General features: G+C 39.3%; 1 protein-coding gene across 4 annotated transcripts in view; it reads right to left on the bottom strand.

The window, feature by feature from the left end:
- Nucleotides 1-20,768, bottom strand: part of LOC115779202 (adhesion G-protein coupled receptor D2) — a 111,762-nt gene that overhangs the window by 25,208 nt on the left and 65,786 nt on the right. The window lies entirely within an intron of this gene.

Below are 20,768 nucleotides of genomic sequence, written 5' to 3'. Positions count from 1 at the left end.
TACAACTAGGGTATGAAGCCACACAAGGAGAAGATATTAGCAGCAGTTAATGCTAATAGCCCAAGAGTAAACAAATGACTCAACAAAGCATTGCTGGAATGCTTGCTAGTTGCATACAATATGATAGAAAGAACATACGGCCACTGATGTGGTTACATATTTTTTTTGCCAACTATATGATGCCAATCCAAAAGGTGTAAAAACAGGACTTTAAGTAAATCGTAAAAAAGCTAAATCCAAAATTCAATTCAATTCAGTTCAGTTCAGTTTTATTTATATAGCGCCAAATTACAACAAACAGTCGCCTCAAGGCGTTTTGTATTGTGGGTAAAGACCCTACAATAATATAGAGAAAACATGACATCCCAGGTACAAAATATTTTTTACATTTAAGTATTAAACAGATGTTACACCTTTAAATTTTTTAAAGAAAATACTATATAGGCTGGTTTTGTGCTTACATTTGCATCATGCATTTGTGTGACTGTAGATAATGCTGCGTTACTACTATTGCAGGTAGTCTGTCATCAATGACAGTAGCTTATTGGAAATTAAATATGGAAAAGACCCTATGTTTATATATATATATGTGCAGTTTACCTACTTACTTACCTCTCAAACGTAACCTTTCTGTGGTGTTGACAGTGCTGGTGACTATGTAAATATAAAGAGCCAATCAAGATAACACAATCATGTAAAATGGTTGCTGAGTGCTGAGGTACATTTACATTGTGGTTTCACTAAGTGTCTTTAAAAACATAAAATTTAGCAGCACTTAGATGATATTGTGAAATAACAGTAATGTCTAAAATGGTATCCAGTTCCATTAAATTTTCGGCTAAAAATTTACACTAAAAAAGACAGCTGTGAACCAGGGCTAGGTTTGGGAAGTTTTCACTCCTTTCCACCCAGTATGCCCCTGGCCTTTCCAACTTTCAGTCAGTTGCTGAAAAAAGCCAGATGCAGGCAAGATAATCACCATCTAATAAGAGGTTATATTGAAAGCAGGCTGTTGGTTATATATTACAAGCTTGGAAGGTGCGTGCACACACATACACAAATATACATAGGCAGCAGAATGCATACGAACACATATAGTTGGGGCAGGTGTAATTATGGTGCACAATGACAAACTTCAGAAAGAAGCAATCACTCACACTCTGTACGTATATGGACAAGCATGTGTACAAAAAAAAAGCCCAAACCAATCCACCCACAGCAGACATGGATGCTTTTATATTCTTTTGAATCCAGCCCCCCCCATCCTAGAGAAATGTTAGCATAAGTATTGATAAGTTTACAATACTACGGTATATCAATTTTCAATTTAAAGACAGAGAACAAGACTTTGTAGTTTTGTAGCTTCGATACTTTTCTTATGAGCTCTGTAACAATCTATACTAAAAAAGAATTATAGTGAAACTTTGGGCAGTTTTGTGGATGTTCACAATCTATAAGAACTTGTTCAAAATACAGTTGACATAAGTTTAAAAAAATAGCTTTGGTTCATGGTTCATAATTCACATATAGCTGCTATGAGCTATTCTTTTTCAGTAAAGCGTCCATCTACCATCCATGCAGCCCCAGTGACTGAGACTTCCCAAATAAAATAAATTTTACTACTACTACTATCACAAAAAATACCTTTAAAAGACTACTTAAACTGAATTTACCTTCACCAGTCCATATTGCTCAATGAAGTCCTACCATTAATTAATACTTCAATCTTATATATCGTCAATCTATCTTTATTAGTTGGCTATGTACCACAGGCTTTTAAGGTGGCAGTAATATATATATATATAATTAGCTACGAGATTAGAGCATGCCATAGATATTAAGGGTACTATGCTGCTGTGGTTGAATCATATTTATCTAAGAGACTGCAATTTGTTCATGTAAATGGAGTTGTCTGCACACACTAAGCTTAATTCTGGAGTTCCACAGGGTTCTGTGCTAGAAATTTATTTTATTTATACTATATATGCTTTCCTTGGGCAGTATTATTAGAAAGCATTCCATACATTTTCATTGTCTATTCAGGAAGCCAGATTACACATATCAATTAGTTAAAATGCAGGAATGTCTTAAAGACATAAACACCTGGATGATCTCTAATTTCGTGCTTCTAAATTCAGATAAAACTGAAGTTTTTGTACTCAGCCTCACAAATCTTAAAGACACAGTGTCTAACTGGACACTTACTCTGAATGGCATTGCCTTGGCCTCCAGAATTGAATTTAAAATCCTTCTTCTTACATATAAGGCCTTGAATTATCAGACCCCATCTTATCTTAAAAACCTCATAGTACCGTATCACCCCAGTAGAGCTCTTCGCTCTCAGACTGCTAACTTACTTGTGGTGCCTAGGGTATTCAAAAGTAGAATGGGCGGCAGAGCCTTCAGCTTTCAGGCCCCTCTTCTGTGGAACCAGCTCCCAGTTTGGATTCGGGAGACAAACACCCTCTCTATTTTTAACATTAAGCTTAAAACTTACATTTTTTGCTCAAGCTTATAGTTAGGGCTTGACCAGGTGATCCTGAACCATCCCTTAGTTATTCTGCTATAGACCTAGGTTGCTGGGGGGTTCCCAAGATGCACTGAGTATTTTTTTTATTCACCTCTTTTTACTCTGTTTATACACCACTCTGCATTTAATCTTTAGTTATTATTAATCTCTGGCTCACTTCAACAGTATGTCTTTTGTCCTGTCTCTCTCCCCTCAGCCCTAATTGGTCGTGGCAGATGGCTGCCCCTCCCTGAGCCTGGTTCTGCTGGAAGTTTCTTCCTGTTAAAAGGGAGTTTTTCCCATACCACTATCACCAAGTGCTTACTCATAGAGGGTCATTTTGATTGTTGGGTTTTCTCTGTAATTATTGTAGGGTCTTTATGCCTTTAGGCGACTGTTTGTTGTGATTTGGCACTAAATAAATAAAACTGAATTAAAAATTGAATATTGGGTTCACAGTGGTTATAATATGGGAATTTGAATTTCTAGTCTAACAAAATGTGTTTTTCTAGTACCAAAATAAGAAGAGAGGTCTGAAGGCATTTGTCCATTAAAATCAAGTCTTCATACATGGACTTGGGATCTGACCAATGAGTTAAAAAGCACAAATATGTTCTTCCTCTGTGTGTGTGTGTGTGTGTGTGTGTGTGTGCGCGCGCACGTGTGCGTGTATTTCATCTACTTTCACACGCATATGAACTTGAGTAACATCCTATTCTTAATCAATAGGGTTTAATATGCAGCTATAACAGCTTCATCGGACTCATCTCAACTATGAGGACTCATCGGACTCATCTCAGACGGGGACGAGTCGGCCTACAGGATGGAGGTCAAACGTCTGGTGTCCTGGTGCAGCCACAATAACCTGGTACTGAACGCCCAGAAGACAGTGGAGATTATAGTGGACTTTAGGAAGCACACAGCCCCTCTACCCTCCATCATCCTGACTGACACCCCCATCACCACAGTGGACTCTTTTCGCTTCCTGGGAACTACCATCACCCAGGACCTCAAGTGGGAGCCCACCATCACCTCTGTTGTCAAAAAGGCCCAGCAGAGGATGTACTTCCTGCGGCAGTTGAAGAAATTCAACTTGCCAGCAAGGACCATGGTGCAGTTCTATACTGCCATCATTGAGTCCATCCTCACCTCCTCCATCACTGTGTGGTACGCTGGAGCCACCACTAGGGACAAACAGAGACTACAGCGCGTTGTGCACTCTGCTGAGAAGGTGATTGGCTGTAACCTCCCATCTCTCCAGGACCTGTACACCTCCAGGACACTGGGGCGTGCAGGTCGGATCACAGCCGACCACTCTCACCCTGGGCACAGACTTTTTGACCCTCTCCCCTCAGGCAGGAGGCTACGGTCCATACGGACCAGAACCTCCCGCCATAAGAACAGTTTCTTCCCCTCTGCTGTTGGACTCATGAACAATTACCCTAAGACTGTTACCACCACCCTCCACAAACGCTGATGACCCTATGTCTATGCACCTGTCTGATTGCACTGATGTACATATTAGTGGAATATAGTCTACATTCTTTTATCTTTTAATTAGTCTCTGCACTGTATATTTTGTAATTTTGTAATATTGTGCTATAGTTATAGCTCTAATATCTCTGTATATTTGCAATTTGTATACTTGTATATTGTCTTATAGTTTTTATACTTATTTGTTTTTTTTCTGTAAGCACGAAGTACCGCAGCAATTTCCTAATGCTGTGAACCTGTTCACCCATATGGCAATAAAACCTTCTGATTCTGATTCTGATTCTGATTCAACTCTTCTGAGAAGGCTTTCTACAAGATTTCTGTTTATGTGAATTTTTGACCATTCTTCCAGAAATCCATTTGTGAGGTCAGATACTGATGTTCGGTGAGAATGCCTGGCTTGCAGTCTCCGCTCTAATTCATCCCAAAGATGTTCTATAGGATTGAGGTCAGGACTCGCTCATCCATGTCTTCAAGGTCATTGCTTTGTGCACTGGTGTGCAGTCATGTTGGAACAGGACAGGGGCATCCCCAAACTGTTCCCACAGAGTTGGGAGCATGAAATTGTCCAAAATGTCTTGGTATGCTGAAGCATAGGAGTTCCTTTCACTGGAACTAAGGGGCCAAACCCAATTCCTGAAAAACAAACCCACACTATAATCCCCCCCTCCATCAAACTTTACACTTGGCACAGTGCAGTCAGACAAGTACCATTCTCCTGGCAACTACCAAACCCAGACTTGTCCATCACATTGCCAAATGGAGAAGCATTTATATGTATGGGTGAGTGTGTCCAAACTTTTGACTGGTACTGTACGTCCCCCCAGAGAACGTGTCCACTACTTTGGAGTCCAATGGCGATGTGTTTTATACCATTGCGTCCAACGTTTTGTATTATGCTTGGTGATTTAAAGCTTGGATGCAGCTGCTCAACCATGGAAACCCATTCAGTGAAGCTCTCTATGTACTGCTCTTGAGCTAATCTACAAAAAATGTTCCCCTCTGTTTACTATGCGTCTCAACATCCGCTGACCCCATTCTGTGATTTAATGTGGCATACCACTTCTTGGCTGAGTTGCTGTTATTCCCAATCACTTCCACATTGTTATAATACCACTAACGTCCAACGTCATCATCAAGTTTGCTGACGACACTGCTGTTGTGGGACTAATCTCTCACAATGAGGAGACAGCCTACAGGAGAGAGGTCTCCCGCCTGGAGAACTGGTGCCGGGAGAACCACCTCCTGCTCAACGTCAGCAAAACGAAGGAACTGATCGTGGACTTCAGCAGGAAGCAGCAGAGGGACTACCATCCACTTGTCATCAGTGGTGCTGAGGTGGAAAGAGTGGACACTTTCAAATACCTGGGAGTGACCATCTCACAGGACCTGTCCTGGACTCATCACATAAACATCACTGTGAAGAAGGCCAGACAGCGTCTCTACCTCCTCAGGCGGCTGAGAGACTTCAAGCTCCCACTCAAGGTGCTCAGGAACTTTTACACCTGCACCATCGAGAGCATCATGCGTGGGAGCATCACCACCTGGATGGGAAACTGCACCAAGCAGGACTTCATGGCCCTAAAAAGGGTGGTTCGTTCAGCTGAACGGACCATCAGAACCACCCTCCCCAACCTGCAGGACATTTACACCAAGCAGTGCAGGCTGAGGGCCATGAAGATCCTAAAACAGCCCAGCCACCCCGGACACTCTCTCTTCTCCCTGCTCCCATCAGGCCGGCGTTACCGCTGCCTGAGGACTAAGACTGAAAGGTTGAAGAAGAGTTTTTACCCACAAGCCATCCGTCTGCTCAACTCTGAGCCCTAACTGGACCATTATTGCACTATGTAAATATTATAATTTAAAAAGTGTGTATAGTGTATAGTATATAGAGTATAGTGTATAGTGTGAATTACTTTTTTATTTTTATTCTTCTTATTTATATGTGTGTGTATATATGGTTGCAGTTACAAAATACATTTCACTGTGCATTGTACTGTGTATAACTGTGCATGTGACAAATAAACACTATCTTAATCTTAATCTTAATCTTAACAGGTGACTGTGAAATATTTAGTAGCAAGGAAATTTCATGACTGGAGTTGTTATACAGATGGCATCTTATCACAGTATAATGCCAAAATTAAGTGAGCTCCTGAGAGGGACCTATTCTTTCACAAATCTTTGTAGAAGTAGTCTGCATGCCTAGGTGCTTGATTTTATATATCTGTGGCCATGGAAGTGGTTGGATTGCATGAATTAAGTTATTTGATTGGGTGAGTGAATACTTTTGGTAATATACTGTCTATATATCTATCAGTTGCTCGATAGTTCATATCTTGGCAGGAGTTTCAGGTATTGGAATGAAACATGAAACATTGTACCAGTTCCTTAGGTTGTCAAAAAAAAAATGTCATTTGGTCAATCTGAGATACTGTAATAGCCCACCTGTTTAACAGTCTGATCCCTTATCTAATTGCATATCTCAGCTTTCTTCTTCCTTTTGGTCACTCTCTAATCTCTTTGTCTTCTACCATCTTCTGCAATGCTTCTTTTACACATTCTCCCTTTTGCTCTTCTGTGGACTTTTAACTTGGGTAGCATATTAGCAAGTTGAACATGCAATAACACCATACAAGGCATTTGCTGACCTATATCCCTACCCTTTTAACAATATGAGGAAAGTCTCTGGGAAAATAAAGTACCCCCCCCCCCCCCCCCAAAAAAATAATTTGATGGCAGTATCACATCTAATAAAAGTTGGGTAAATTTTGTAGCTAACTGGGTTCATTGGCAGCAGGTCAGTAATGTGAGTGGGTATAGAAAGAACATCTTCAAAAGGCAGAGTTTCTCAAAAGTAAAGATGGGCAGAGGTTCACCAATCTGCACAATATTGCATCCACAAATTGTGGAACAATTTCAGAATGTTCCTCAATGTAAAATTGGGAAGACTTTGAATATCTCATCATTTGCAGTTCATAATATTGTCAAAAGATTCTGGGAATCTGGTGAAATCTCTGTGCGCAAGGGACAAGGTCAAAAAATCAATATTGGTTGGCTGTGATCTTCAGGCCCTCAGGCAGCACTGCATTAAAAACAGGCACGATTCTGTCATGGAAATGACTGTCTGTGAACACAATTTCCCATCCAATCCTCAAATGCAGGTTAAAGCTTTAGCATGCAAAGAAGAAACCATATATGATCATGATCCAGAAATGCCACTGTCTTCTCTGGACCAAAGCTAATTCAGAATGGACTGACGCAAAGTGGAAAAGTGTTCTGTGCTCAGACAAATCAAAATTTGAAATTCTTTTTTGGAAATTATGGATAGCATCTCCTCCAGACTAAGAGGGACCATCCAGCTTGTTATCATCTCTTAGTTCACAAACCTGCATTTGTAATGGTATGGGGTGCATCAGTGCCTATGGAATTGGCAGCTTTCACATCTGGAAAGGGACCATCAGTGCTGAAAGGTATATACAGATTTTAGAACAACAAATGTTCCCATCCAGATAACATCTTTTTTTCTTGGAATGCCTTGCATATTTGAGCAAAATGCTAAACTGCATACTGCAGCTATTAAAACAGCATGACTTTGTAGCAGAAGAGTCTGGGTGCTGAACTGATGTGCCCGTAGTCCAGAGCTTTCACTAACTGAAAACATTTGGATCATCATGAAGGAAAAAAAAATACAACAAAGAAGACCCAGAACAGCGGCAAGAATTCTATATCACTCAAGAATGGGGCAACATTTCTCTCTCAAAAGTCCACCAGCTGGTCTCCTCAGTTACTATACCAGTTTCTCAGTTCCCAGACATTTACAAACTGTTGTTAAAAGAAGAGGATGCGTCACGATGGTAAACATGGCCCTCTCCCAAATTTTGAGATGTGTCAATGCCATTAAATTCAAAATGACCTTATTTTATTTCTTAAATGGTACATTTCTCAGTTAAACATTTGATGTGTTTTCTATGTTCTATTGTGAAGAAAATATGGGTTTATGAGACTACATCCTGTTTTTATTGATATTTTATACAACATCCCAACTTTTTCAGAACTGCAGTTATATAATTCCTTCTGTGAAAAAACTTGTAAACTGGGTGACCTTTAGCAAAGGAGAAACTCACTAGGTAAAAGAGACAGGTGAGGGAATGCAGTTTCACAGGGGGCATAGTTAAAGTAGGATGAGAAAGAATTTGATGCCTATATGGAGGAGTGACGAGTTATTCCTTTCACAGTCATTTAAAAAGCACTACAAGAGCTGACTGTGCATCACCAAACTGTCAACTTGTCTGTTACACTCTCCTACTTCAGTGAAGATTGTGCAAACTTACTCTAAATACACAAATAAAATATGTGGCTTCATACCAAATTCTATGTGCAAACATGCAGGGGCCCTATCTTAACACAAAATATCCCTCCTTTAAAACATAAACACAGACAACAGAACCATTTGTCCCAGTGGACACATTTCTGTGTGCTGTGTAAGAGCACACCCAGTGTCCTGCTCTTACACCATCAGCGGCATCAAAAGGAGAATCTATATTCTCCCCTCTGTCTTTTTTTCATTTGAGCGACTATGAGCAGCAGTCGCAGCAGCTGCAGCCTCTCTCCCTACTCGTGCTCAGCGAGGGTAAGGCAATAGGTTTAGCAGGCGAGGAGGCGAGGCAGATTTATGGTGGTGGATGTGACCTCTGGGGCCGTAACACGGTGATGGGTGAGTGGCTCTCAACGGTAAGCTACTGGCACTTGACAAAGTGCCCGAAGCAGAATGAATTTACTTCTCTTTTCCTCAATCATCAAGCAGCCACTGCCCTGACCCCCATCCTGAATGCTATAACAAGATCTCCCATCTCACAAGGGCCTGAAAAATTTACTGTCACATCTACTTTTCAATGAGCTCAAGTGAGCACTTCTTTCACCTTCAGCGGAGCAGGTGCCGGTGTAGAGGAGGGCTAACCTGTGTGTTTTATGCAGTGTGTGTGTGTGTGTGTGTGTGTGTGTGTGTGTATGGACCGGGGTGCGGGGGTGTACACATGTAAGCTAGTCCACACATTTGCACACATCACTCCAGAGTTACTCAAAGTTACACTCTTGTGCACTCAGAAGCTCACCAAGACACACAAAAATTTGTATTCTGCAAAGCACAAGATAACAGAAAAAAAAAAAAAAAAAAAGACAAGGATATACAAATCTTTAATGGCAGCACGCACACTCAAGAAATCTTGCACAGCTACAGACACAAGCACAGAATAAGGTTGCCAGACAGGGACACAAAGGGCACTGCTATACTGGTGTCAGTAGACACCTCTACCATTTATATTAGAAGTCAATCTACCTTATCACATCTCTTATACACACAACAGGCATTATGAAGAGTATGTGTTTGCCAGTTTTCATCAGCTTGATGGCAGTACAGTTGGACTTAATGACCCTGATATCTTTTTTATATGCAGTCGATAAATCTTGGTGCACACACTTAAATTTCACCTTTCTTGCACTATACTGTAGTTACTGAGGTGAAATCATAAAGAATGTGGCAGAACATCAGGTAGACCAAAAGAAAGAGTATATTAGTATAGCAGGTACATTAGGAGTATAATTACATTAAGAGCAAATAATATACATTCTATCTTTGTTCTAATTTAGGCTCGTTAACAGTCAAATACTGTATATACATGTAACAAACATACACACATGGACACACACACACACACACATACATACATACATACAGTACCAGTCAAAAGTTTGGACACACAAAGACTATTTGACAAAGACTAAATAAAACTGAAAACAAAGTAAAAGATAAGAGAAAGGATGGAAAAAAAGAGGAAAGAAAAAAGGGGTCAAATGACCATTGTGATAAAAAAAACAATAATGGACAACTAAAGAGCAGGTGCAATGGAAGGAAGAAATAAACTATTTGTATTGTAATCTATTTGTACTTATATTCAAGTACATTAAAATAAAGTTCAAATAAATAGTTCAAATAAATTGCATAAACTTAGTAGCAACAAATTTCAGTAGTTGGGATATTTTCAAGTATCTGGAAAGGCTACAGACAGAACAAAGGGCTATCTTATCAATCAGTCTTTGCTGCAGACTTAATGACGTTTTCTTTACTGGCAAATAAGAGATATGTGACTAAAGTAACTTTTTCTCGAACTGATTCTTTTTTTTTTTCTTCAAACTGATTCTGACTTCAAAAACTATTGGAAAAAACTGACATCCCTGGTCATCCCTCCAAATATTTTTCCTTTTTCATTTTTTTTTAGTTGACACTTAATCATGAATCTCCAAACAGAAGGGATGACTTTAGGGCAAAGAGCAGAGTAGCTAGTAAAGGTTCCATTTAACAACAGTAAAGGGTTTAAATGATTACTACATCAAATTGTCCGCAGATATAAGAGTTACCACACAATCCATAAACAGTGCATTACACAAAAGAAAAAAAAGGTTATGCCAGTGGTTAATTTTGTCATATTCAGTCTTTAAAATGTCATAACTAATTCAGTCTCTTTTCTTTTATGAGCCCACTCTCACCCACTGGGATAATGTTATCATGATGAGCCAATAAAAATCAATGATTAAACATGTGTAATTTTCCCAGAGACAATGTATTAAAATTTATTGTCTATCGCTCTCTCTCTCCCTCTCTAGCGAGCTATCACATCAGCCCTGGAGCGGCAGACACTCTGCAGCTTACAACTGAAAATAAAGGATGGTATTAAAAGCTATTCGATAAGCCACTGTAACATTGATCAAGCTATAAAAGCTGCTACGTCTTTGCCTCCTTCCGCTGTCCAGCCACTCCAAACCCAAACATAGCATTATGACTGTGGAGGAGAGAGTTGGACAAAGAGTCACAGAAAAGAGAGACACCAAAACTGAGACAGAGGGAAGGAAGGGTGAAGGAAGACAGAAAAGCAAGAAGGGAGAGATAAGAAATATGTAAAGCAACCAAGACATATAAACAAGAGTGGGAGAGATGAGTTGTGATTTATTGGCTGATACTGCATTCACTTAGATAACAATTAAACAGCACAACTGGCCAGTCGCTATGTACTGGCTGAGTCACCTTAACTCAGAAACCCATATGGTACTTTTCCCTGTAGTTTGTATGCATTTCCTGTTTGTTTGTTTTTTTTTTAATTAAGTTTTTATTATTTGTGGTTACAAGTTAAACTGAACAAAGAAAACTATAATGCCAGCACCTGCATGCAGATCCTCTGAGAATGCTATCACCTATACTTCAGATTCAACTTGAGTGTTTTAAAACTTTAGACTGCGTCAGAAATTAGTATTTTTGCTCCTTTTCAACAAACCAAGCACTGGCTCAACAAGCCACAAACCTATATTTTAAAGACTTTATCTGCAGAATGCATACGCTGTATAAGAGACACCACAATATCACACATTGGTTAGTGAAGACCGACTGTGAATCAGTGAACTAAGTGTTATTGCTGTCAGCACTGCTGTTTTGAAACCGGACGTGATAAGCAAGGAGAGGATGTGACTAAGAGACCAATCATATTTTTACTCTATTACTTACTCTAAAACTACTGAAAGAGACTATAAACTCTACACAATCAGATTTTGCATTACAACTAAAGGAGCACCCCCTGCAGGACATTAGAAAGAATGCAGATTTAGGCCGCATTAGCATTGGCATTCACTTAGTCCATCTCTAATATACAGTCTATCAATACATCTATCATGTGTCACTTCTGCATCTTGAAAAATTATATTACAGGGTTAGGTTTGGTCTATTAAATAACTTTTTTTATTTTAAATATTTTGTTGCATGTTGAAATTACTATAAAACTCTCTGTACAATAATATACTTACAATGTATCAAGAAGGCCAACACAACACAATGTCTGTCTGAAAACACTATTTTGTTACTGCATGTGCCTGGTTGTTATTGGCCAAGTTCACAAGAAAACTAGAAGTAAAGAAATAAAAGGTAAAGTTCAACTCTATGTAGGCATTTTCATGCCGTCTTATCAAAAAACATTTCACACCAAATTGACCCCAAGATTTCAGGCCACTGAAAACGAAAGACATGCTCATATTACTATCTAGTTAGTAAGAGCATAAAATGCTCTAACAACAGCAATCCTTGAGCCTTGTTTGAGAATTAGTATAAATGGTATGCTACTTAGGCCTTTCTATTGCTGCCCCAAAATTAAAAGAAATGAGACAAAATTCCACTGGCTACGAGTGTTGCTGTTGGCTCAATCAGTGGCAGTGGCTCGGCAAACTGCGTTTTTCTTTTAACTTTCAATTCTCCTAAGCATCCGTGCTTCACAGCCCCTAGGGCTATTGCCTTTCTCAATCTGTCCCTGGAGAGGCAGGAGTTATGGTCCCTGTCGATTGAGGAGAAAGGGATGTTATTCCCCTGTCACCTCCTGGTCTCGCCGCCATCCTCCCTGCCCTGATCTACGGCCTAACCTCCCCACCCCCACCCCCTTACAGCCTTCCTCTCTCCCTTTTTTCCCACTTTGCTTTGTCGTAAGCTAGCAGCTATGTCGTTGCCATCGGCGGTTTAGATTGGGATGATGGAAAAATGTTCTGGGGGAGGGGGTGGAGAAGCTGATATTGGTACAGGGATGCTGTTGGCAGCTGCACGATGGAAGTAGTGGTAAATGCTTTAGCACTATGTTAAGATACTTGCAGAAAAATAGGTTTTGCGTGTTGTGTAATGTGTGTAAACACATTAAATAGCTGCAAGCAAAAAAGAAAGGATGGAAACATCCATCCAACCACCATTCTCTTCACCACGTATTTAACTCAGGGTTGCAGGGTTCCTGAGCCTATCCCAGCTGACTTTGGAGGAGAGGCGGGGTGTACCCTGGATAGGTCACTAACAGGATGGAAACATAGAAAAAAAGAATATTGTAGATCGTGGTTCTACTTTATGAAATGCATATTTACTGGAGTATAGTGTCCCCTCTCTGCTAGAGAAGAGGAGAGAGGAAACCTACAAAACAGCCTGGCTCAGGGGAGGTGACCTACCCCTGGTCACATGCAGGACCTTGAATGACACCCTTGATAGTGGAGCAGTGACAGGGTAAACATAATGGGCAGTTAGTTGACGATTAAATGTGGTGGGTGCTGACTCTATGTCACAGAAATCCCAGTAGATTTGGTTTCATGTTGGACAGCTGGCTACTACTGAATTGAATCAATCCAATATTTTTCAAACGTGTGTCTCAGTTTGATTTAATCTCATTTAGGTCCAACTTCACGATTATCCTATTTTATTCAACAAGCTAAAAGATAATATTACACTTTTTTATTATTTAAAAATCTTTGTTGGATAGTGGGATTGCTGTGCAGCTAGACACATAAAATATTTTGGGGGGGGATTCACACAAACAGCAGAAGGATTCCATCCTTCATCATGAGGACATTAACATCTAACGCATCTGCATGCAGCAGTCCTTCAAGAGACAAAAAACTTGGCTGTGTTGAATTTGATTGGACAAGTCTGCATGGTTGTTTCAGTGTGTGTGATACAAGTTTAGTTTGTGGTTTGGAAAAAGTTTCCAGAGAAACAACTTTGTTGTTTAGTTTACTTGAAAGATGAAATAAGATTCAACAAATTGCTGGCCATCTTAAACCACCAACACCACCAGTGAACATCAGGAAACACATCAGTACAACAGACACATGTTCAACAGAGGACTTCAAGAACTCATACTGACCAACGCTCAGCCTTTTTTTTTTTTTTTTTTTTTTTTTTTTACTATTAGGCATCTTAGGCAAATCTTAGGTTTGTGAGGGTCTCTCTGGGTGAAGGAATAAATAAATAAGCAGATAAATAGATGAATAACCCAGAGGAATGGGAACTCATGCGACTTGGCCATCCATCATATATCCTATTACCCCACACTCAGCGGCTCCTGCAGTATGTATAATGTAGTCAACCTCCATAAGCAGATACAAATTCAACTCTTTTCCTCCTCAATTTGTTATATCTGACAACGCCACAGCTTGTGCCTTGTTGTTTCTTTGAATTATGAATAGATTCTCTACACCAGACTTTCGCCTGCGCATGATAGCGTGGAGTTGTTATGCAGAACAGCTGTGGAAAACAAATTCGTAAAGCTTGGAACGCTTGGTAGCGGTTGGGCGAATATGCATAAACAGTTGCGCTTAAAGCCACTTAAGAACAACCAAATGGGTTCAATATTTCATCTCTGGATTTCTCTCATTGGGTGTGATAAATATAAAATGTCAGAGTGTAATACAAGTTCAGGAAATGCAGTTGTTTAAGTGTTTTAAATGACCTAAGAATTTTTGGGAGATTTTTCACATAGAAAAGTGACACAGTGCACAATGGAAGCAGAGCAGGTCACACAAAGAGGGAGCAGAAAAATGAAGAAAGAAAGGCTACAAAGTGAATACAAATTAACAAATCAGATACAAGAGCATGAGTGAGAGAAACCAAGTTGGAGAGTGGAAGAGGAATGTAAATACATGGCAAACTGACCGCTGGCTGTTTGTTTGGGTATTTACACTAAGAGGCTACAATCAACTCCTCAAAGATTGAGCCCACATGACAGGAGCCCATTTCAGGGCCACACATGCTCTAAACAGCCAAACCAACAAGCCAAGTCTCAGTTTGCACAAAAACACATGCACACACACACACAAAACCCCAAAGACTTATCCCGTTATTTGTCTATCACTTCAAAATCACTTCAAAAAATAATACAAAGGAAATGCAATTTAATTCATGCACAGAGAGAGAGAAAGCAAGGGAAGGTAACTTGTGAGGATATGATTTTTGTGGGAACTTGGCTGAACTTTTGAGCCCTGTTTGGTTAAAGCAGATGTAGAATTAGCACACATCACTTTGCATCAGTGAGACATTGAACACAAGCTGCCATTCAGAGGCCAAATACCTCTCTGTCACAAAGACACACGCGTGCACACCTCTCCTCCAGGATATGTGATTTGGCTGTGGTAATTATCAATTTGATGTCATTTCACAGAGGAACAGATTTTTCTTCTTCCTGAAGCATATTTGGCATCTTCAAATAACAGTGGCCTATTAAAAGCTTTTAATCTAATAGAAAACACAATCATTACTTTTACCAAAAAAAAACAGACCTAACATCAGACACACATTTGAGTCATTTAAGTTGGTCTTAAAAGTGAAAAAAATAACTGTAATTGCAAATGGCCTGTATGCATGCTGCAAGGATATCATTACTTGACAAATTTACACATGTTCATCCAACATCCAAAGCAAAAAGCATAGAGAAATAGAGAGGCCAAGCAGGTGTTAGTCACCTAACACCTGCTCTGATTTTGTGAGAGATTTTCAAGTATTTCTAATATATTTTCACTACCATTCATAATGCAGTGTTACAGCTGTTAATGTATCATTTGATACAGTACATAAATTAGGTTTTTATTTGTTAAAATATCATTACATTTGACAGAGTCCTGTAGCCCACATACTCAATAGTCTACAGAAGTGGTCATGCAAATCCAGAAAGTCATACTACAGCAATCGCCCAGACAAAATTGAAACATGCTGTTATTCCACAAGGGAATATTTCAATTTTTTGTGTATTTCTGGAGCAGGGGATCCTGTTGCATGTCAATGAACTGGGCTAAACATGCATGACAAGTGATGGTGTCCGGGTGGAGGGATGTAAGGGGGAGACAACCCCCTGGTAGTGTCTGTGTGATCTGTGTCTAATCTGCAGAAGATGCATGCAATATTCTGCCATACTACTTTCTATCGACAAGGCCCCTAATTGCATGGGATGCTGAGAAACACATGTTAGGAAAAGAGGAAGGGAAAGGGTGTCAGATATCAGCAATGTGCAGGCATGTGGTTCCTACAAGTTAGGCTGCTCAAACTGGAAATGACACCAGAAATTTGGTTTACTATTATAAAGTTATGAGTACCGCACAACACTTCACAACACCTTTTCTTCATTATAGTCACCTGGTAGCCAGGGGACAAAAATGGAGCAGGTGACTTATCTAATTCCCTTTGTTTCTATTGACAATTGAAACTATAGGTTCTTGAAATTTTAATTCAAATCACATAAAACCTTTAATAAAATCTATAAAGTGCTTGTGACCCACGCAGTTAGAACCATAATAAAAATAAAGAAGAAATAATTATGACACAAATTGGACACAAAGAAGTGCGACAAAGCCATAGTTCATAGCAACACCTATATCTACAGTCCACTACAACACTGAAGCAAACGAGACCTGAAAAAAAGCTCATAGACCTCTGAGTTTCAAAACAACCACAAATGAAAGATAACCAACTGTCCATCTTTGTTAAAAACAAACTTAAACTAAAGAGATGACGTGACTTAACATTAGTGACCTTGCATTACTTGTATTTAAAAGGGCTCGCAACCTTCAACTCATTATTACATGGGGCCTTTTGATCAATAGCAAAACACTACACCAACATCCACACGATCCTTCCAATTCAAATACCCCATACTTCCCTGTTCCCTATTCTTTCATCATGCGGATGTTCTTCTCTTGAGCTCACACCAAAGATGTGTTTTACTTTCAAATTTCTTACTGAACCTTAACATACTGTAACTCACTGTCTGCTGTGGATATCTGTTCCAATCAACATGCAGAAATTTACACCCACTCAGCCACAGCCACACACCTACATACACAATTACTAAGGAGGGCTTGACCTTATATATGTGACATACCCATATCAGTTAGCAGAGCCAGTGGCTATAGTTAGAAAAAAGAAAAAGGATCCATCTGTTTAAACATATTGTACCACAGTGCAGTACATTACCACTATAAAGTCATGACTTTATAAAAAGACAGATTTTATTAAATCTTGTGAATTTATTAATGATTTAATCAAGCATAAAAAATTTCCACTTGCCCCTCTGAGAAATAGATCAACTGGTGTATCGGCATCACAGATCCAGTGTCAGAACAGCGATAACTGCAGTTACAGCTACAAAATAATAGCACTGTACTGCTTGCCGTGGTACTGTATGAGTTCTTGGTCAACAACCCCAGTCCCACTAAATCACATGCAGGTGATTGCATTTGCATTGGATTTCATAGCACAGAAGCAGACTGGAGGGGTAGAAAATGGGCTAAACAATAATATCTGACAATCAATTATTTCTACAGTTGTGTTATATCAAAAGCATGTTTTTTTTGCTGCTCAGTTTAATTTGTCTTGGTGCATGAGATATTCAGTCATGTAACTGTAGACTGATTTAATAACTCTGTACCGTATGAATAAAAGAAGCAGTAATACTACTGAGGATCATGCAAATCAACTGCAAAGGAAATGCTATAAATCACAGTCTGAGAGGTGCACAGAACAGCAACAATGAGCAATAACTCACAGCATATGTACTTTTCAAATGTGAATGTCATTATTGTACAAGTCATAAACTGTTACCCACATAATATTTATCTACTGAAGACTTAGACTGTAATGTGATACTCAATTGTTCTATTTCCTTTTCAACACATGGTTAGTGACAAAATGACTAATACAAATTCAAAACAGAGTACAGAGTTCTAATGGATTTTTAAATCTAATACACATCTCGTTTTATTGTAGGTCTAACAAGTAATAGTAAGTAAATTGAAGGAGAAAGATGCTTCACTATTTCTAGGTCAGCAATCACATTTAAGCAATTTTGAATTTTTGACAATAATCATGTTAAAATATTTGAATAAATCATATTTTCTTGAGTTCATTTCCTTCTAGGAAACAAACACTCAGATGATGGATATAAGAAAACCATAAATAGCCTGTTCAAGTAAGTCAACGGGCATTGTTTATTCATTATAAATATGGTTGTGCAGACTAATATTCTACCACTATCCCAATAATATGGCAATGTTTTAGATTTGATATAGATCATGTAAAGAGCATAATCTATATTCTATATTCAAAAGTCAGTCTAATTTTAAATGAAATATATATGGATTCAGACATTTGCAATACACCAAGTGACCCCAGTGGACACCTTTTTGGTTGGGGATGGGGTTTTGACTGTTGTTTGCACTTACATGCCGAACAACAGCTCAGAGGCCCCCACCTTTCTGAAGTCCCTGGGTGGGATACTGGAAGGCACCCCATCTGGAGACTCCACTGTCCTGCTTGGGACTTCAACTGGAGGGGTGTGTTCTGTTTCTGGTCTTCTGTGTTTGTGACAGTTTGCCTATAACAAACACAAGCTTAATGGTTTTCATAAGTACACCTGGCACCAGGATACCCTAGGCTACAGCTCAGTGATAGAGTTTTTTGATTCAGTTCTGCAGTTGAATGTCTTAGATCCTCAGGTGAAGAGAGGAGCTCAACTGACGACTGATCACCACGTGGTGATGAGTCTTGTAGTGCAGGTGCACTGAGGTCATCTGACAGTGGCCCTAGTCTGGCCCTAGTGTGGAAGGTATTTGGAGGATCTTCTGAATCCCACTAACACACCCTCTGTAGAGGAAGTAAAGTCTAGAGATGAGGGGGGTGGCTCACCCATTACAATGGTCGAGGTCAAAGTGAAGCTGCCAATTTACTGATGTGACTAGAATGCCTCCTGTATGCCTCCTACAGTATATGCCTCCTAGGTTTCAGGAATATCCAAATGGGAGGAGACCCCAGGGCATACCCACCACACACTGGTGTGATTATGTCTCTTGGCTAGGTTGGGAGCATCGCAGTGTCTCCCAGGAGCTGGAGGAGATGGCTGGGAAGAGGAAGCCGCCACAATCCCAACCCAGGCAGGTGGCAGAAATGGATGGATGAAAGATCCCAACATCATTAGTGCATCTCAAAAAATTAAGAGTATTGCATACTTTTTAGAAGTTGCATATTTCTGTATTGCAAATCCTTTTTTGATTAATTTTAGTAAAATTATCTTAATTCTAACAATCTGATAGTGAATTTTTGATTAGTTATATGCCATCATCATCAAAATTAAAACAAAAAAGGACTGAAATGTTTGCTTGATTTTCTAAACCTCTGACCAGAAGAAAATACTTTCAAAAGAAGACCGTCTTAAAGTGGTCTTAGAAGTTCTTCTGAAAATTGTCAAATCAAGTTAGGATGACAAAGGTTACCAGTTTTGTTTCCAACTTGTAGACTCCACGGCAGCTCAAATACATGATTAAACTTTTGACCTGTTTTTTTAAGTTATAATTTGTATTAAATATGTGCTAAACATAAGTAAATATGCAAATGGTCTAAAACTTTTGGATTCCAATACAACGGACTTTTTAGCAAATCATATCTGCAAAAAGAATATAGATGACAGAGTGAAACCTCCAATTGACCTCTACCTCTTTCTTACTGTTCTTTGAAACTGGTATCACTGATCTTTTCCACAATAAAATGAGTCTCAAATCTGCTGAGTGCAGCTTGGGTCAGGCAGCTAGATTGGATCCGGGGTGTCTGGTTAGTGTTAAAGTTTAACAGAAGACTTTAGATGTCTGATTTCACTCAACAGGCCAGCCGCTCCTCTCAGTTTTAGAATGCTTTGGAGTAATGCCTTGCAGATATGCAAGTGAGGGAATATACTTATACTGCTGCAATCAAAACTACAAACCATCTTGCATGGGATCACACAAGTTGTAAGATCCAATCTTCAGACCTGTAATCCAGGTCCAAGTACAATGATGTCCTTGCTTCAATATATACACTGAGGTCATCATATTCTTCTTCAAAATAAAGTGATATTTTAAAGGAACAAAGATGGAAAGCACACTGCCAAGTTTTCAGGTTTTAGCAGCACCAAAACATCCCTACACCAGCATGCACCTAACTCCATGCTTTACTGATGGGATGAGATGGTGTCCACCTACTCAATTCAATTCAGTTTGTATAGTGCCAAATAACAACAAACAGTCGCCTCAAGATTTTTTATATTGTAAGGTAAAGACCCTACAATAATTACAGAGAAAACTCAACAGTCAAAACGACCCCCTATGAGCAAGCACTTGGCAACAGCGGAAAGGGAAAACTCTCTTTTAACAGGAAGAAACCTCCAGCAGAACCAGGCTCAGGGAGGGACAGTCATCTGGCGTGAATGGTTGGAGCTGAGGGGAGAGAGACAGGACAAAAGGCATGCTGTGGAAGAGATAAGGTCATATACTAGACCTTATCCTTCTTATGAAAAATAAACTGATGATACAAGAGACTCTTAAAACTTAAAGTGGCTTCTATTTCTTTGCACATGTAAATTAATTTAAAAAAAACTATTACTTTTTAAAATTAAAATCTTTATAGGTTAACTTTACTGGTAAATTGCAACGGAGGAAAAAACTTACCTTTTTAGAATAATTTTGCAACAATTCATTAGTCTTACATTTGAATACATGATTAAAAACCACTGGAAAGGGGATGAATAATGCCTGTATAGTGCAATGATCCTGCAACTCAAAAGGCTACGCGTTTTCATTATTGTTGTCACTTAATAGGGCTTTCAGACCCAGTGTGATATGTAATGAACCTTAATTGGACACTGATCAGCAGTGATCAGGGGTGTTGGAAATAACGGGTTCAGAGTGCAGTGCTGGTCCTAATGGCCCATAACAAATTTGAAGGAAATTTGGGAAAAGACAATGAAAAAACATATTATGTGTAAACCCTTACAGACTCAGCAGGGCTGAATAACTGCGGTCTGTAATACTGCTAATATTAGGCAACAATAAGTTATTACCATAATGAGGATAGAACTGATTGCATGGCTGTTATACCTCACTACTTCAGTTTTTAATTAGT

The sequence above is a fragment of the Archocentrus centrarchus genome, chromosome 4 (assembly GCF_007364275.1).
Source record: "Archocentrus centrarchus isolate MPI-CPG fArcCen1 chromosome 4, fArcCen1, whole genome shotgun sequence".
In the NCBI taxonomy this organism is placed as follows: domain Eukaryota; kingdom Metazoa; phylum Chordata; class Actinopteri; order Cichliformes; family Cichlidae; genus Archocentrus; species Archocentrus centrarchus.
This window is presented reverse-complemented; position numbering and strand designations above follow the sequence as displayed.